The following is a 12,626-nucleotide window of genomic DNA, read 5'->3' on the forward strand; positions in this document are numbered from 1 at the left end:
AGCAGGCATTTTTAAATTTGAGAAAGTACTCAAGCGCCTGGGTGGCTCAGTCAAGCGTCCGACTTCAGCTCAGGTCATGATCTCACGGTTAGTGAGTTTGAGCCCCTCTTTTGGCTCTGTGTTGACAGCTCAGAGCCTGGAGTCTGCTTTGGATTCTGTGTCTCACTCTCACTCTCTGCCCCTCTCCTGCTTTGTGCTCTCTCTCTCTCTCAAAAATAAATAAAAACATTAAAAAAGTTTTTAATAAATAAAAAAGTATTTAAATTTAAGAAAGTACTACTTACCAATTTTTTTTTCATGAATCGTGCCTTTGGTGTTGTATTTCAAAAGTTGTCACCAAGTCTAAGATCACCTAGATTTTCTCCTGTGTTATCTTCTGAAAATTTCATAGCTTTGAATGTTACATTTAAGTTAATGATCCATTTTAGGTTTACTTTGTAAAAGGTATAAGGTCTCTGTCTAGAATCTTTTTTTTTTTTTTTTGATATATGACATCTAATTGTTCCAGCACCATTTGTTGAAAAGAAAACCCTATGTTTTTAGTATTACAGTGTTGTGTGTGTGTGTACATTTATAGCCCACCTTGGACCAAAGAGTTTGAAGCAGCTCCTTACCTGGGGCTCATTATTCTTGTCATCGTTCCCAGCCTTCCATTCTGCTGCCACCACCTCTAATCTCTACCATTCTCTGTTGCTACTTTTTTCTGTGTATCTTCTGCTGCCTGCTTCTCCCATCCTTTTTGTCTTGCAAATCTTTTACGAATACTGTTGGTCCTTCAAGGTTCTTTCTTTTCTCTGGCTGTTCCTCTTGTTTGAGGCTTTGCTACTGGTAAGGACGTTCCTTCTTCTTCATTTTGTTTTGTTTCTTACTTCCTCATTCAAAGCCATGGTGGGTAATCTCAGTTACTAGAGAGCTGGTCTCCTGATTTTTAAAAAGTTTTGCTATAGAATTTGAGTAATACCAATAGTGAAGGGGCGCCTGGGTGGCTCCGTGGGTTAAGCATCCGACTTCAGCTCTAATCATGATCTCTCAGTTCATGAGTTCGAGCCCCGCGTCAGGCTCTGGGCTGACAGCTCAGGGCCTGGAGCCTGCTTCAGATTCCGTGTCTCCCTCTCTCTTGGCCCCTCCCTTGCTCACACTCTGCCTCTTTCTCTCTAAAATAAATAAACATTTTTAAAAATTTTTTTAATAATACCAATAGTGGAGGATGAAGAACATATGCTATTTGGAAAGTCAGTATATATTTGTGTTGACTTTGTGTGCCATTATTTCCTTTGTTTACATCAACAGGATTTTCTTGTCAAGTCTTTTTGGCTACAGAAGCGTAACTAAGCTTGCATTTGAGACTTTTTTCTGTTCTTTTTTCTATCACTAAAAGAAACATATAAAGTATCACTTGAAACAATTGGGATGGAAAGGGATTATTTTATTTTATTTTATTTTTATTTTATTTATTGTTTTTTTAATGTTTATTTATTTTTGAGAGAGAGAGAGAAACAGGGCTCGAGCTGGGGAGGCCAGAGAGAGAGGGAGACATGGAATCTGAAGCAGGCTCCAGGCTCTGAGCTGTTAGCACACAGCCTGACTCAGGGCTCAAACCCATGAACCATGAGATCATGACCCGAGCCGAAGTTGGATGCTAAACTGACTGAGTCACCCAGGTGCCCCTATTTTATTTTTAATTTTTTTTAGGTTTATTTATTTTTGAGAGAGATACAGAGTGTGAGCAGGGAAGGGGCAGAGAGGGAGAGGGAGACACAGAATCCAAAGCAGGCTCTAGGCTCTAGGCTGCCCGTACAGAGCTCGACGTGGGGCTTGAACCCACGGACCAGACCACGAGATCATGACCTGAACTAGAGTCTGACACTTAACTGACTGAGCCATCCAGGCACCCCAGGGATAATTGTATTTTAAAACTTAAGAGCTAAAACTACCTTTTAAATCACCCAGTGTCTTCTCAACAGGAGAGAAAACTGAAAGCCAGTGAAATAAGTCACTTGTCCACAATCATGTAACTAGCGTGAAGCAAATCCCGGAACATAACTCCAGTTCCCGAGTATATTTCTTCAAGATATTTTTACTAGACCACTCTCCCTCCCACAAGAACACATCTGTATACTTAGCAACAACAAAACAAATAATTTAAAATACCACAGTCACGCTTTCAGTCAGGTCATTTGATCATGCTTTATGTTGGATTCCCTTACAATTTCCTTCATCTATTTGAGTCAGGCCAGCAGGACTGACACTAAGTAAAACGTAGAAGTTGGCAGATTTTCTTCAGTGTTTCAGAGCCGTAGCCACCCACCAACCATGATGTTACTTGGACTCCCTGTGGACCCAGAGGACTGAGCTTCATCTCTTTGGTGGTTGATTTTCATCAGTGCTGGTTTCCTTTGCGACAGACACAGGGCAGCTTGGAGACCCAAGCAGTTAGCCTATGTGTCACTCAAGGACAGGATTAATCCTGAGAACTGGTATTTCTGGATCTCCATTAAACAGCCATGAAGATAAGCCATAGCAAACAGGAATGACCAACTGTTTCTGTCTCTCTAGATTTAACTGCCCTGTTGTGGACAAATTGACTCATAACCATTTTAGTTATCTAAACTGGGAGAATATATTAAAAATTGACATGAGGGGCGCCTGGGTGGCTCAGTCGGTTGAGCGTCTGACTTCGGCTCGGGTCATGATCTCACAGTTTGTGAGTTCAAGCCCTGTGTCAGGCTCTGTGCTAATAGCTAAGAGCCTGGAGCCTGCTTTGGATTCAGTGTTCCCCCTTTCCCTGCCCCTTCCCCACTCATCCTATCTCTCTCTCTGTCTCTCAAAGATGAATAAACGTTAAAAAAATTTTTTTCAATTGACATGAAAATGCTCATAGGTTTTTTTTTGTCCTTTCCAATATTTGCAAAAAGAAATTCCATGTTTGTTCCCACTCTCTCCCCACACCATTTTCACCAAAGCAGAGCAATTACAGCTTTCTAGGACAGAGACAATGTTTATCTGCATAATAAAGGGACAAAAAGTGGGGAATAAGGAGAGGCAAATAGGATGACATTTGGGTATGCAGAGGGGGTTTGGCTTGTGGACAGTAAGTTTCCAAAATAGCTGCAGTATGAGTGAAGTAGAAAAGGAAAGAGAATATAGGATTAGGCAAAGTTCTTAGTTGCAAGCAACAGAAATCAAATGGCTAACTTAACCAGAAAAATAACTTATTAGAAGGATATTAGGTAGCTCACAAACCTGAGATGCCAGACTCAGACTATGATTGGAGACCAAAAGAGACTAAACTGTAGGAAATTGTAGCAACAGTCACGCTATAGAATGGTTTCATCAAGATGCTCCACTGGGAACCACCACTTCCTCTACCATTAGATATGGTCACCCCTGGACCCTGCTGCCATGGACACTACTGGTGTCTGTATTGCCAGTGAATTCTAAACTCTCCCTTCATCTTTGTATCATGTAATCATCATTGAACATACCAAGTGGAAGCATCCAACTATCTGAGCATAGGTGGTATTCTTGGCTCCCTTGGCATTCAGCAGCAGCCTTGCCTCCCACAAAACTCACACAATTCGATAGGGTAGAGGAAGCTCCTCTAAAACGTGCAAAGGATCTGGATGCTGGGTAGGCCCCGAGTCAACTCCACCAAAATTTCTCATGCAGTCTTCTCAAGCAAGGGCATTTGTTCAAAGACAGCTATATGAATCCAGACGTGGTCAGGGACCAAGATGTGAGAGGCAGAAAAATGGGTGCTATAGCATTCTATCTATGCCCATTAAAGAGGAACATCTAATCTGAGCATCGGAGAATTTCAAGTAGCATATAGCATCCCAGTCACCATGTTCATTCCGATTACAAATAGTTTCATCTCTTAAACATGGCCTTCCCTGAGGCCTCTTCTGCTAACCTCAAGAAATTTTGTTTTCGGAAGATGTTTGCAGACGATCAGTTTTGTCTTGTTTAGAAAGCAGTTTCCTATAAGTAATAATTATATCCTGACAATACTTATTTAAAATTATAAATGGCACTGGTCTAGCAATAAATACCACTACAGGGGTGCATGGGTGGCTCAGTTGGTTAAGCATCCAACTCTTGATTTTGGCCGAGGTCATGATCTCACAGTCATGAGGTCAAGCCCCACACTGGGTTCCATGCTGGGTATGGAGCTGCTTTGGATTCTCTCCCTCTCTCTCCTTCTCCCACTCCCTTGCTCGCATGTTCTCTTTCTCGCTCTCGCTCTTGCTCTCTCTCTCTCAAACATTTTAAATAAATAAAATAAATTTAATGCCACTACAGAAAAAAACTGCTTATAAGTGTCAGATCGTAACTCTGACAACCATAACAATAATTTTCTAGTGCCTTCCCATCTTCAAAGCATTAATTAATTAGGCCTCAGAATAGCTCTAGATGAAACTTGCCTGCAGTGCAATCACTCAGCATATAAATAAAATCTAAGGAGTGGATCCTTGAATTCTGCCTCAAACCATAAAATAATTATGTTTCCCTCTTCAACCCTCTCCACTTGTACTCCAGAGTGAGGGAATTATAAGGAGATGGAGTTTAAGTGGGAGATAGAAAAAGACAGGAAAGGTAAAGAGGAGAAAAGGGATCATGCAGAAGAGATTATCAGATCCCGATACCTGGGAGTTGTCTCCCAGGAAGCAAGTCTGGAGATGCCTAAAGTCGGAGGAAGGTCAGGGGACAGAGGAACTAATTCAAAGTCTATGAGAAACCCTGGAGAGACAGAATATGGTTAGCTCTTGGAGTTAGAGGTAAATGGCAGCCCACAATGTAAGAGGCCACTGGTGAGGAATAGGTTGAAGGAAGGCTTTTTTGTTGTGCTTTTTGCCTCCGTCAGTTTGGCCTAGGTGGATTGCCACCTGCCCTGCCTTAGTGCCCTTGTGAGAGAGAAAACCAGCAACCCCAGCCCAGGGCTGGCTGGGCTCCACGAGCTAAGGTCTGCAAGGGCCTGCTTGAGTGCAGAGGATAACCACTGTGGCTGTCCACCTGCTGTCTCTAAGCATTCCCTCCTTCCCCTCAACCCCCTTCACAGTTCATGGGCTGGCCTATTACAATGGGAGCAAAACAGTGTGTGGATGGGGAGTAGAAGTAAAATTATATGGAGCGGGAACAGACTGGACCCGTGTGTGGGGGTAAAAGGGGTGTGGTCAACTCAGAGGCTGTCTACCCTAAGGGGGCTTTCCTTCCAGTCCCTCTTGATTTTGGCCTAGGTCATGATCTCACAGTCATGAGATCAAGCCCTACATTAGTTTCCATGCTGAGTATGGAGCCTGCTTTGGATTCTCTCCCTCTTTCTCCTTCTCTGAACCTCCCTCTATTCTAAACCCCCTGATGTTTAACACCTCCCTTCTGGGGTTCTCAGTACTGCCACAGGTAGCTGATACCCCAGGGAATTCAAGCTCATAGGATAAAATAACAACACATCTGCAGAAGGAAGCTACCTGAGAGATGTTAACCTGGATGGCCTTTACCAGATGTAGCTGAATTAACAAACAAGAAGAATAAGACTTTAAACTAAGCAAAGTGAATATTCTGAAAGAGATGGGGACAGAAGGGCTTTGTTAAAGTAAAGCAGGTTACAGTTATAAAGAGGAGCCAACTGGAAACCTCAGAGTTAAAAATAACACTTTTTACATAAAGAACTCAGCAATGGGTTGGATATTAGAATGAACAGTGGATTAGAGAACTGGAGGATCTACCTAAAGAGATGTAGGATATCAACAGAAAAATTAAGAAATTGGGAGGGCAGACCCAGTCATGACATCAACATAATAGAGGCCCTACAAGAAAACAAATAGGGAGAAAGAAATCTTTGTAGAAATAATGCTGAAGAATTAATAACAGCCACTTACTCAACATCATGGGAGTGCTTTCTTAGGGCTTGTTGAAAGCTGCAAGCTTAGCTGGACTATCCCCACTCACATAAAAACAGGAAATATTGGGGCACCTGGGTGGCTCAGTTGGTTGAGCGTCTGACTCTTGATTTCATCTCAGGTCATGATCTCATGGTTCATGAGATCAAACCCCGCTTGGGGCTTTCCACTGACAGCACATGGAGCCTGCTTGGGATTCTCTCTCTCCTTTTCTCTCTGCCCCTCCCCCACTTGTGCTCTTTCTCTCTCTCTCAAAATAAATAAATAAACATTTTTTTTAAAAAGGTAAATACTTGTAGTGTATGTACTGTCAGATACATTGCTAGATCCCAAATATGTCATAGATAAAATCTTCCAAGAGAGACAAAACAAATGCATGGAACAATGACCAAATATAAAACATGGAAAAAATGATACAATTGAGTATAAAATTGGGTAATACAGTCCATAAGTTTTATAGGTTACGGTCTTTGGGATATACTTGACACCCATTCTTGTGAAGAAAATATGTAGGACAGCAGTTCCCAGTGTGCTGTGTGGAATATTTGTTGTATAGAGTGGTCTTGGTGTTCCATGTAAAAGACTTTCCAACTTGGCCATGGTTTGACTGCCTAACATCTGAGCTCCATTCCTATATGTTTGGGGAAATCCCTCATTTCATAAGTCTCTGCTGGAGCAAGAGCTCCTTCTTGTGCACAGGTGGAACAGCAGCACCTGCTTTCACACACACACACACACACACACACACACACACACACACACACCAAATTCAAGCATGGCCTGTGGCCTCGGTACTACCAATCCAGACTTTGATTTGGGGGCAAATGATGCAGGGAAGCAGCTGTTCAGCAGCAACAGAGGCAACCTTGGTTTCCAGAAATGGCCATGGCAATGGGGTGGTGGCACTTAAAACCCTCCAAAGGCTTTCTGTTGCCCTTAGAGTAAAGCCCCAACCTCTCCCACATGGCTTTAAGACTCTTCAGGACTGTAATATTCCTCACACACTGTCAGCTTCAGTCAAACTGATTTTCTCTTAATTTTTCAAACCTCCTTCTTGCCTTCTCCTTCCTTCCTTCCCTCCCTCCTTCCTCATACCTACTACACTGTTCCCTTTGTTTGGACATTTCTCTTGTTCTGGTTAATGTTACTCACTCGTTAGGATAATACTCAACCTGAAAATCTATGTCATGGACTTCTACAGGAACTTAAATATTAATGCAATTCCTTGTTTAATTGGCATTCCATAGGCAAACCTGTGATCTCAATAAGGGCACACTATATCAACATTGCCTAGTAATGTATCTCCTGTGCCAGAGCAATGCCTGGTACAGGACAGGGAGTCAAATATTTAATGAATGAACAAAGTCCATTGCCAAGCAGCTGGAATTTAGACTGTGTATTGTTCTGTACTCCTGGCCTGCCAATTATTATACCTCTCTTTAATGTTTCCCATGTTTTTTTTGGAATTGAAATGCTCAATATAAAATTTAAATCATAAGCCTAAAGAGGAAAGTTTATATATATATATATATATATATATATATTTGTGTGTAGATTATTGTTGGCATAATGAAATTGGTGAGATGAGGTATGTAAATCATGGTGCTTAGAAAAGTACTTTGAGGGGCACCTTGGGGGCTCAGTTAGTTAAGTGTCCAACTTTGGCTCAGTTCATGATCTCACAGTTCATGAGTTCGAGCCCCACATCAGGCTCTGTGCTGACATCTCACAGCCTGGAGCCTGCTTTGGATTCTGTGTCTCCCTCTCTCTCTGCCCCTAGCGCACTCATGCGCACTCTCTCTCTCTCTCTCTCTCTCTCTCTCAAAAAATAAATAAATAAATAAATAAATAAATAAATAAATAAATAAAATAAGAAGAAAAAAGTGCTTTGAATGCAAAATGCTGAGAATCTACAACTATAGAGAATAAATAGCTCCCAAGGGTAAACTGCTCTTTTCAACAAGATGAATACACTGTTCCAGGAAAGCTAGAAGCCAAATGGTGAGAGGAAATTAACATCTTACATGAGATGAACCATATAAACTTCTCCTTTCCCAGGGACAATTGGACTTACAAGTGTGTCTGCACACATGAAAGACATCAACACCGATTGGTGTGTCTGTGAAAGTGGAAAAGCACTGCCCAACCCAAAGCCCTGGTGGGACACCTCTGCTTTCTGCTGGGCCTGGTGCTCTGCAGGTCACAGAATACTGTTGCCCATAGTCTATGGAGGTGGATAGCCTGGGCGTTACTGTTCCCATTCTACAGTTGAGGACACTGAGGCCCAGAGAATTTAAGTGATTTGTCCAAGGTCACCCAGATAGTAGATGTCAGTGCCAGAAGTAAAAGCTAGGTCTATATATTTTTCTTCATTATGGTATAAATTTACATAAGATGGTTTTCTAAGGCCGAATCAGGCAGAGAGAATTTTAAACAGTCACATCAATAACTATAGGAATTATTTTAATGCTTATCTCTTTAAAAAAAAAAAAGGTATAATCTGTGATTAAAGTAACTTCATTCCTTCTAGTAGTTATGAAAATTTGGGGATGAAATGCTTCATTTAATAGGACTTTATAACCTCTAATAAGAAAGGGATTCATAGGGTGCCTGGGGGGACTTAGCTGAACATCAGACTCTTGATTTCAGGTCAGGTCATGATCCCAGGGTCATGGGATCAAGCCCCATGTTGGACTCCACACTGAGTGTGGAGTCTGCTTAAGATTCTCTCTCCCTCTGCCCCTGTCCCCCCACCACCTCCTTCTTTCTTTCTCTCTAAAATAAATTAATTTTAAAAAGAAAGAAAGGGATTCAGAACTGCAAGGCCACTTTGCTCAGGGGAAGCTGTTTTCATACAATAGTCACATAATGGACCCTCCCAGCAGGCCTGCTTCACTCAGCTCAAAGGGTCTTGGCAGGTGGGTACAAGTTGAAGATACAGTGATAGTCACAGAGAGATTCAGAGTCTTGGAGAATGACTTTATTGTTTAAAAATCCTATAAATCTAATGTTAGGGTTGATTTATGTTCCCTCCCCCCCCCCCAAAATATATGTTGAAGTCCTAACCCCTGGAATCTATGAATGTGACCTTATTTGGAAGTAGGGTCTTTGCAGCTGTAATCAAGTAAAGATGAGGTCATTCAGGTGGACCCTGGAAAAAAATCACACTGGATTTTTTTAAAAGAGAGATAAGCATTAAAATAATTTCTATAGTTATTGATGTGACTGTTTAAAATTCCTTATTCCTGAATCAGCCTTAGAAAACTATCTTCTGTAAATTTACGCCATAGTGAAGAAAAATATGTAGACCTAGATTTTATTTCTGGCACTAAGAAGAGGGAAATTTGGATACAGACATGCACAGAAAGGGCATCAGCTTGTGAAACAGACACACAGAGTGTTGAAGAAATGAATAAAGTAATGCACCAAAGATGGCCGATGGGACTAAAACAAGCTCTGGTCTCTGACTTAGAAAAACCTCTTCCAGATTCTTCTTGCCCTGCTTGCCACACGTGCAAAACCTCCTTCCCCCCAAATATGGAGGCTGACAACTATAAATTACCCTTTCTGCTTGCATTCGGCACTCAGATCTTTGGAGAATCAGTCTCCTCTGAGCCTGCTGGCGTTAAATAAATCTCCGATCCACCAAGATCTCCAAGTGCCGCTTGGTTTTTCTGCCAGCATTCCGGCTGGTTCCGTAACATATTTGGTTCCCTGCCTGGGAAACCCAACTGCGCTGGCCCATTGTTGCCACCGGTTTGGGAGAATGGTGAGGCGGTGACGGAATGAGGGATCGCAAGGGAGAAGGCGCGCCCTGCCCGAATTTTGGCAGCCTCCCTCTAGGTTGCCTCAGACTGACCCCCACTCCGCCATCCCCGCCAGACTCAAGGAGACTTGACAGGTAAGGACCTGTACCCGATGTCAGAACTGGTAAGGCTGGGGCCCAATCTAGTCAGGCCCACTCGCAAGAGTGGAAAGGGGACTTGATCACTTCCCGGAGACCTCAGAAGTCGCACAGGTAGGAATTCTGTGGGAGGGAATGTAATAACCTCTGGTGTGTATGTGAATGTGAATGTGTGACTCGGTCTAACTTGCCTGCTGTGTTCGATTCTGTGGCTCCACGGGCAGGCACCCTTAAGATCCCCAAAAGCCCAAGAAGTCTGAGTGGGCTATCTGTGATTCCATGGTGAATGGCACACAGTCTATGGCGGCATCAGAATAGTTTCTGATTGTAAGTCACAAAGCTGAGACCGCTACCGCTAAGCGTCACCTAAGTTCCTTTGGGACACAGCCATATGGGCATCTGACTGGTCTCTTCATTAGAGGGGGCACCCCTATCCCTCTGTCTTTGCGACTCTGCCTCCCGGAAGCATTGTGGGGTCAGGACAGAGCAAGGAAGGGGTTTTTGGGAGACTGGAATTGGGATAGCCCCTGGCATGTTGGGGGCCCGTGTGAGTTGAAATGGCCCACTTTTGGTGTGTGTGGGGGCCCTCTGGGGGAACCTTTGATGTCCCGATGGTCCGCTGCATCTGGCATATTGTCTCCAGAGACCCAGGTCAGCCTGATCAAATTCCATGCATCAACTCCTGGCTTGAAATTTCCCGAAATGCTCTGCCTTAGGTGTGATTTGTCCATGGCGGGTGGAGCCAGGCAGGAGTTTTGGCCACTTTACCTGGAAACTCACCCAGGGAGCCAAAGAAGTGACCCACCGCTCCCCTAGTGTTTACAGGAGACAGAGGAAGATATCATCTTTCTTCCTCCTTATGACTCATCAGGGTCCCTCCCCCTTGCCCCTGAGCTTGAAACTCCTCCCTGCCTGTCTCTCCATCACCGCTGCCCATCTCTTTTCCCCTCCCACATGTGCTGGTACCAAGAGGCTCTCCTCCAGAGACCAGAGCAGGGGCTGAGAAGCCCATAAATATGCCCAGTAGCAAGGGGATTTCCCCCCATGCCCCTGGCATTATTATAAGAGACTTTGTGAGGCTTAAACCCTGTTTGCTCCAGATGCACAGAAGAGCCAGGACAAAAGGATGGGGAAGGTCTAGCCGCCAAAAGGGGGGAGGCCCAGAACCTCCTTAGCAAGTGGTCAATGAACCTACTGCAAGGGAAGGACATTAAAAAGAATAAGTGTCCCAACGAGGGAAAGTCCCAGAAATCCAGCCGATATCAGGAGGAACCCCAAGAAGGGGACCTTATTGGTCTAGCCAAGATAGAATCAGACTAAAGGGGACACTGACTCTCTCTCCCTGTTCCTCTGCCTAATAGATGTGAGGGATTCTCCCTCATTTCCCAGGTTAACGGCTATAATTGGAGCCAAATGTGGTTAGTCTACCTCGGGACAGGGACTTTAAGGAATATTCCCAAGCAGTTGCTGCTTCTGCCTTCCCCTCCCCCTCACGTTTCTGTACCAACTTGGGTGTGGTCCTATACAATCCTCAGTGTCTCAGGCACCATTGGTTCCTCCTCCCACCCTCCAGGTCAAGGAGCAAAGTGCACCCCCTTGGACCACCCATTTCAGATACCTCCACTGGTGCCCCAGGTGAAAATTGACAATGGGGAAAAATGGATTGACTTTTAGGTGGACACAGGTGAAACATATTCAGTGTTTAAACTAATTTAAGTTTGTTGGACCTATCTTTAAAGTTATCAGCAAAGGTCAAATAAGCTCATGTTATCTCTGTTGCAATTTGTTAATGATAGTTAATTTTGTCTGTCTCAAAGTTTTCATGGGTAATTGTTAACATAACTTTCAAGGTCCTTGGTTACCTGAAACTTTCCAAATAGGATGGAATGCTAAAGCTTTGATTATTGAACATAGGTTTGTGTTTTTAACTTCTTATTGCTAAGAAATCAAGGCTATTCATACCTATTGGAAAACATGCTTTGTATTTAACTGGTTCACGAATTTACCATCTAAAAAAATTCTGATGTAAACACCTCTCAGTTGGTTACTAAGTCCTCAGTTGGAGACTAAGGTTTCCTAAGAGTTAAAATCCTACTAAGTGTACTTAAGACTGATGGAAATAAAGAAAGCAATCCTGTATGTAGGAAAGTAGGAGGTATGTAAGAGATATAAGGAATGGAAATACAGTTTTATTGAGGGTAGAAGAAAGTACTTTTGTTCTAAATGAGACTGGTTATTTGGAGAGAAATGGCTTTGGGACAAAGTTTGAAGGCAAAGCAAAGTTGTAGAAGGTTCATGAAGGGAAATCTTTGGAAAGGAATTTTATGTGTGCTCAGGATGGACTAAGGTTGAGATGAATGGAATTTTACAAGTACACTGGTATAAGGTTGAAATTCTGCTTTTCTCTGTGCTCAAATTACAAAGTTTTCTTGGACCGTTGATCTGCTCTTGATAAGACAATGCAAACAAAGGTTTGTCTTCCGGGAAAGCCAAAGTTTTAGGTTTCATTTCTACCAGGTCTTTGATTACTTAGTTAAAACTTCTCAATGTTAAAGGAGCTAGTTTTTGGTAACAACTATATAATGCTATACACTCACCTTTGGGATCTTTTATTGCCACCTTGGTTGAGTAAATAAAATTTTAAGATCTGTAATGATCTGTAATCCTATTTAGGATGTGCTTATGACATCCTGGGGTTTTAACAAATTTCCCAGGATTTGAATGGCAGGTGAAGTCTTTTTGACCAATTGGGCCCTTTTATTTGGGATGCTAAGTTACTTGGAAAAGCACTGTCATACAATGGTAACCCTTAGGTTGTATTG

General features: G+C 42.8%; 1 protein-coding gene across 3 annotated transcripts in view; it reads left to right on the forward strand.

The window, feature by feature from the left end:
* SIDT1 (SID1 transmembrane family member 1) overlaps positions 1–12,626 on the forward strand; it is a 109,452-nt gene that overhangs the window by 17,110 nt on the left and 79,716 nt on the right. The gene's annotated exons all lie outside the window — the stretch shown is intronic.

This window comes from Panthera tigris, chromosome C2 (assembly GCF_018350195.1).
Source record: "Panthera tigris isolate Pti1 chromosome C2, P.tigris_Pti1_mat1.1, whole genome shotgun sequence".
In the NCBI taxonomy this organism is placed as follows: Eukaryota; Metazoa; Chordata; class Mammalia; order Carnivora; family Felidae; genus Panthera; species Panthera tigris.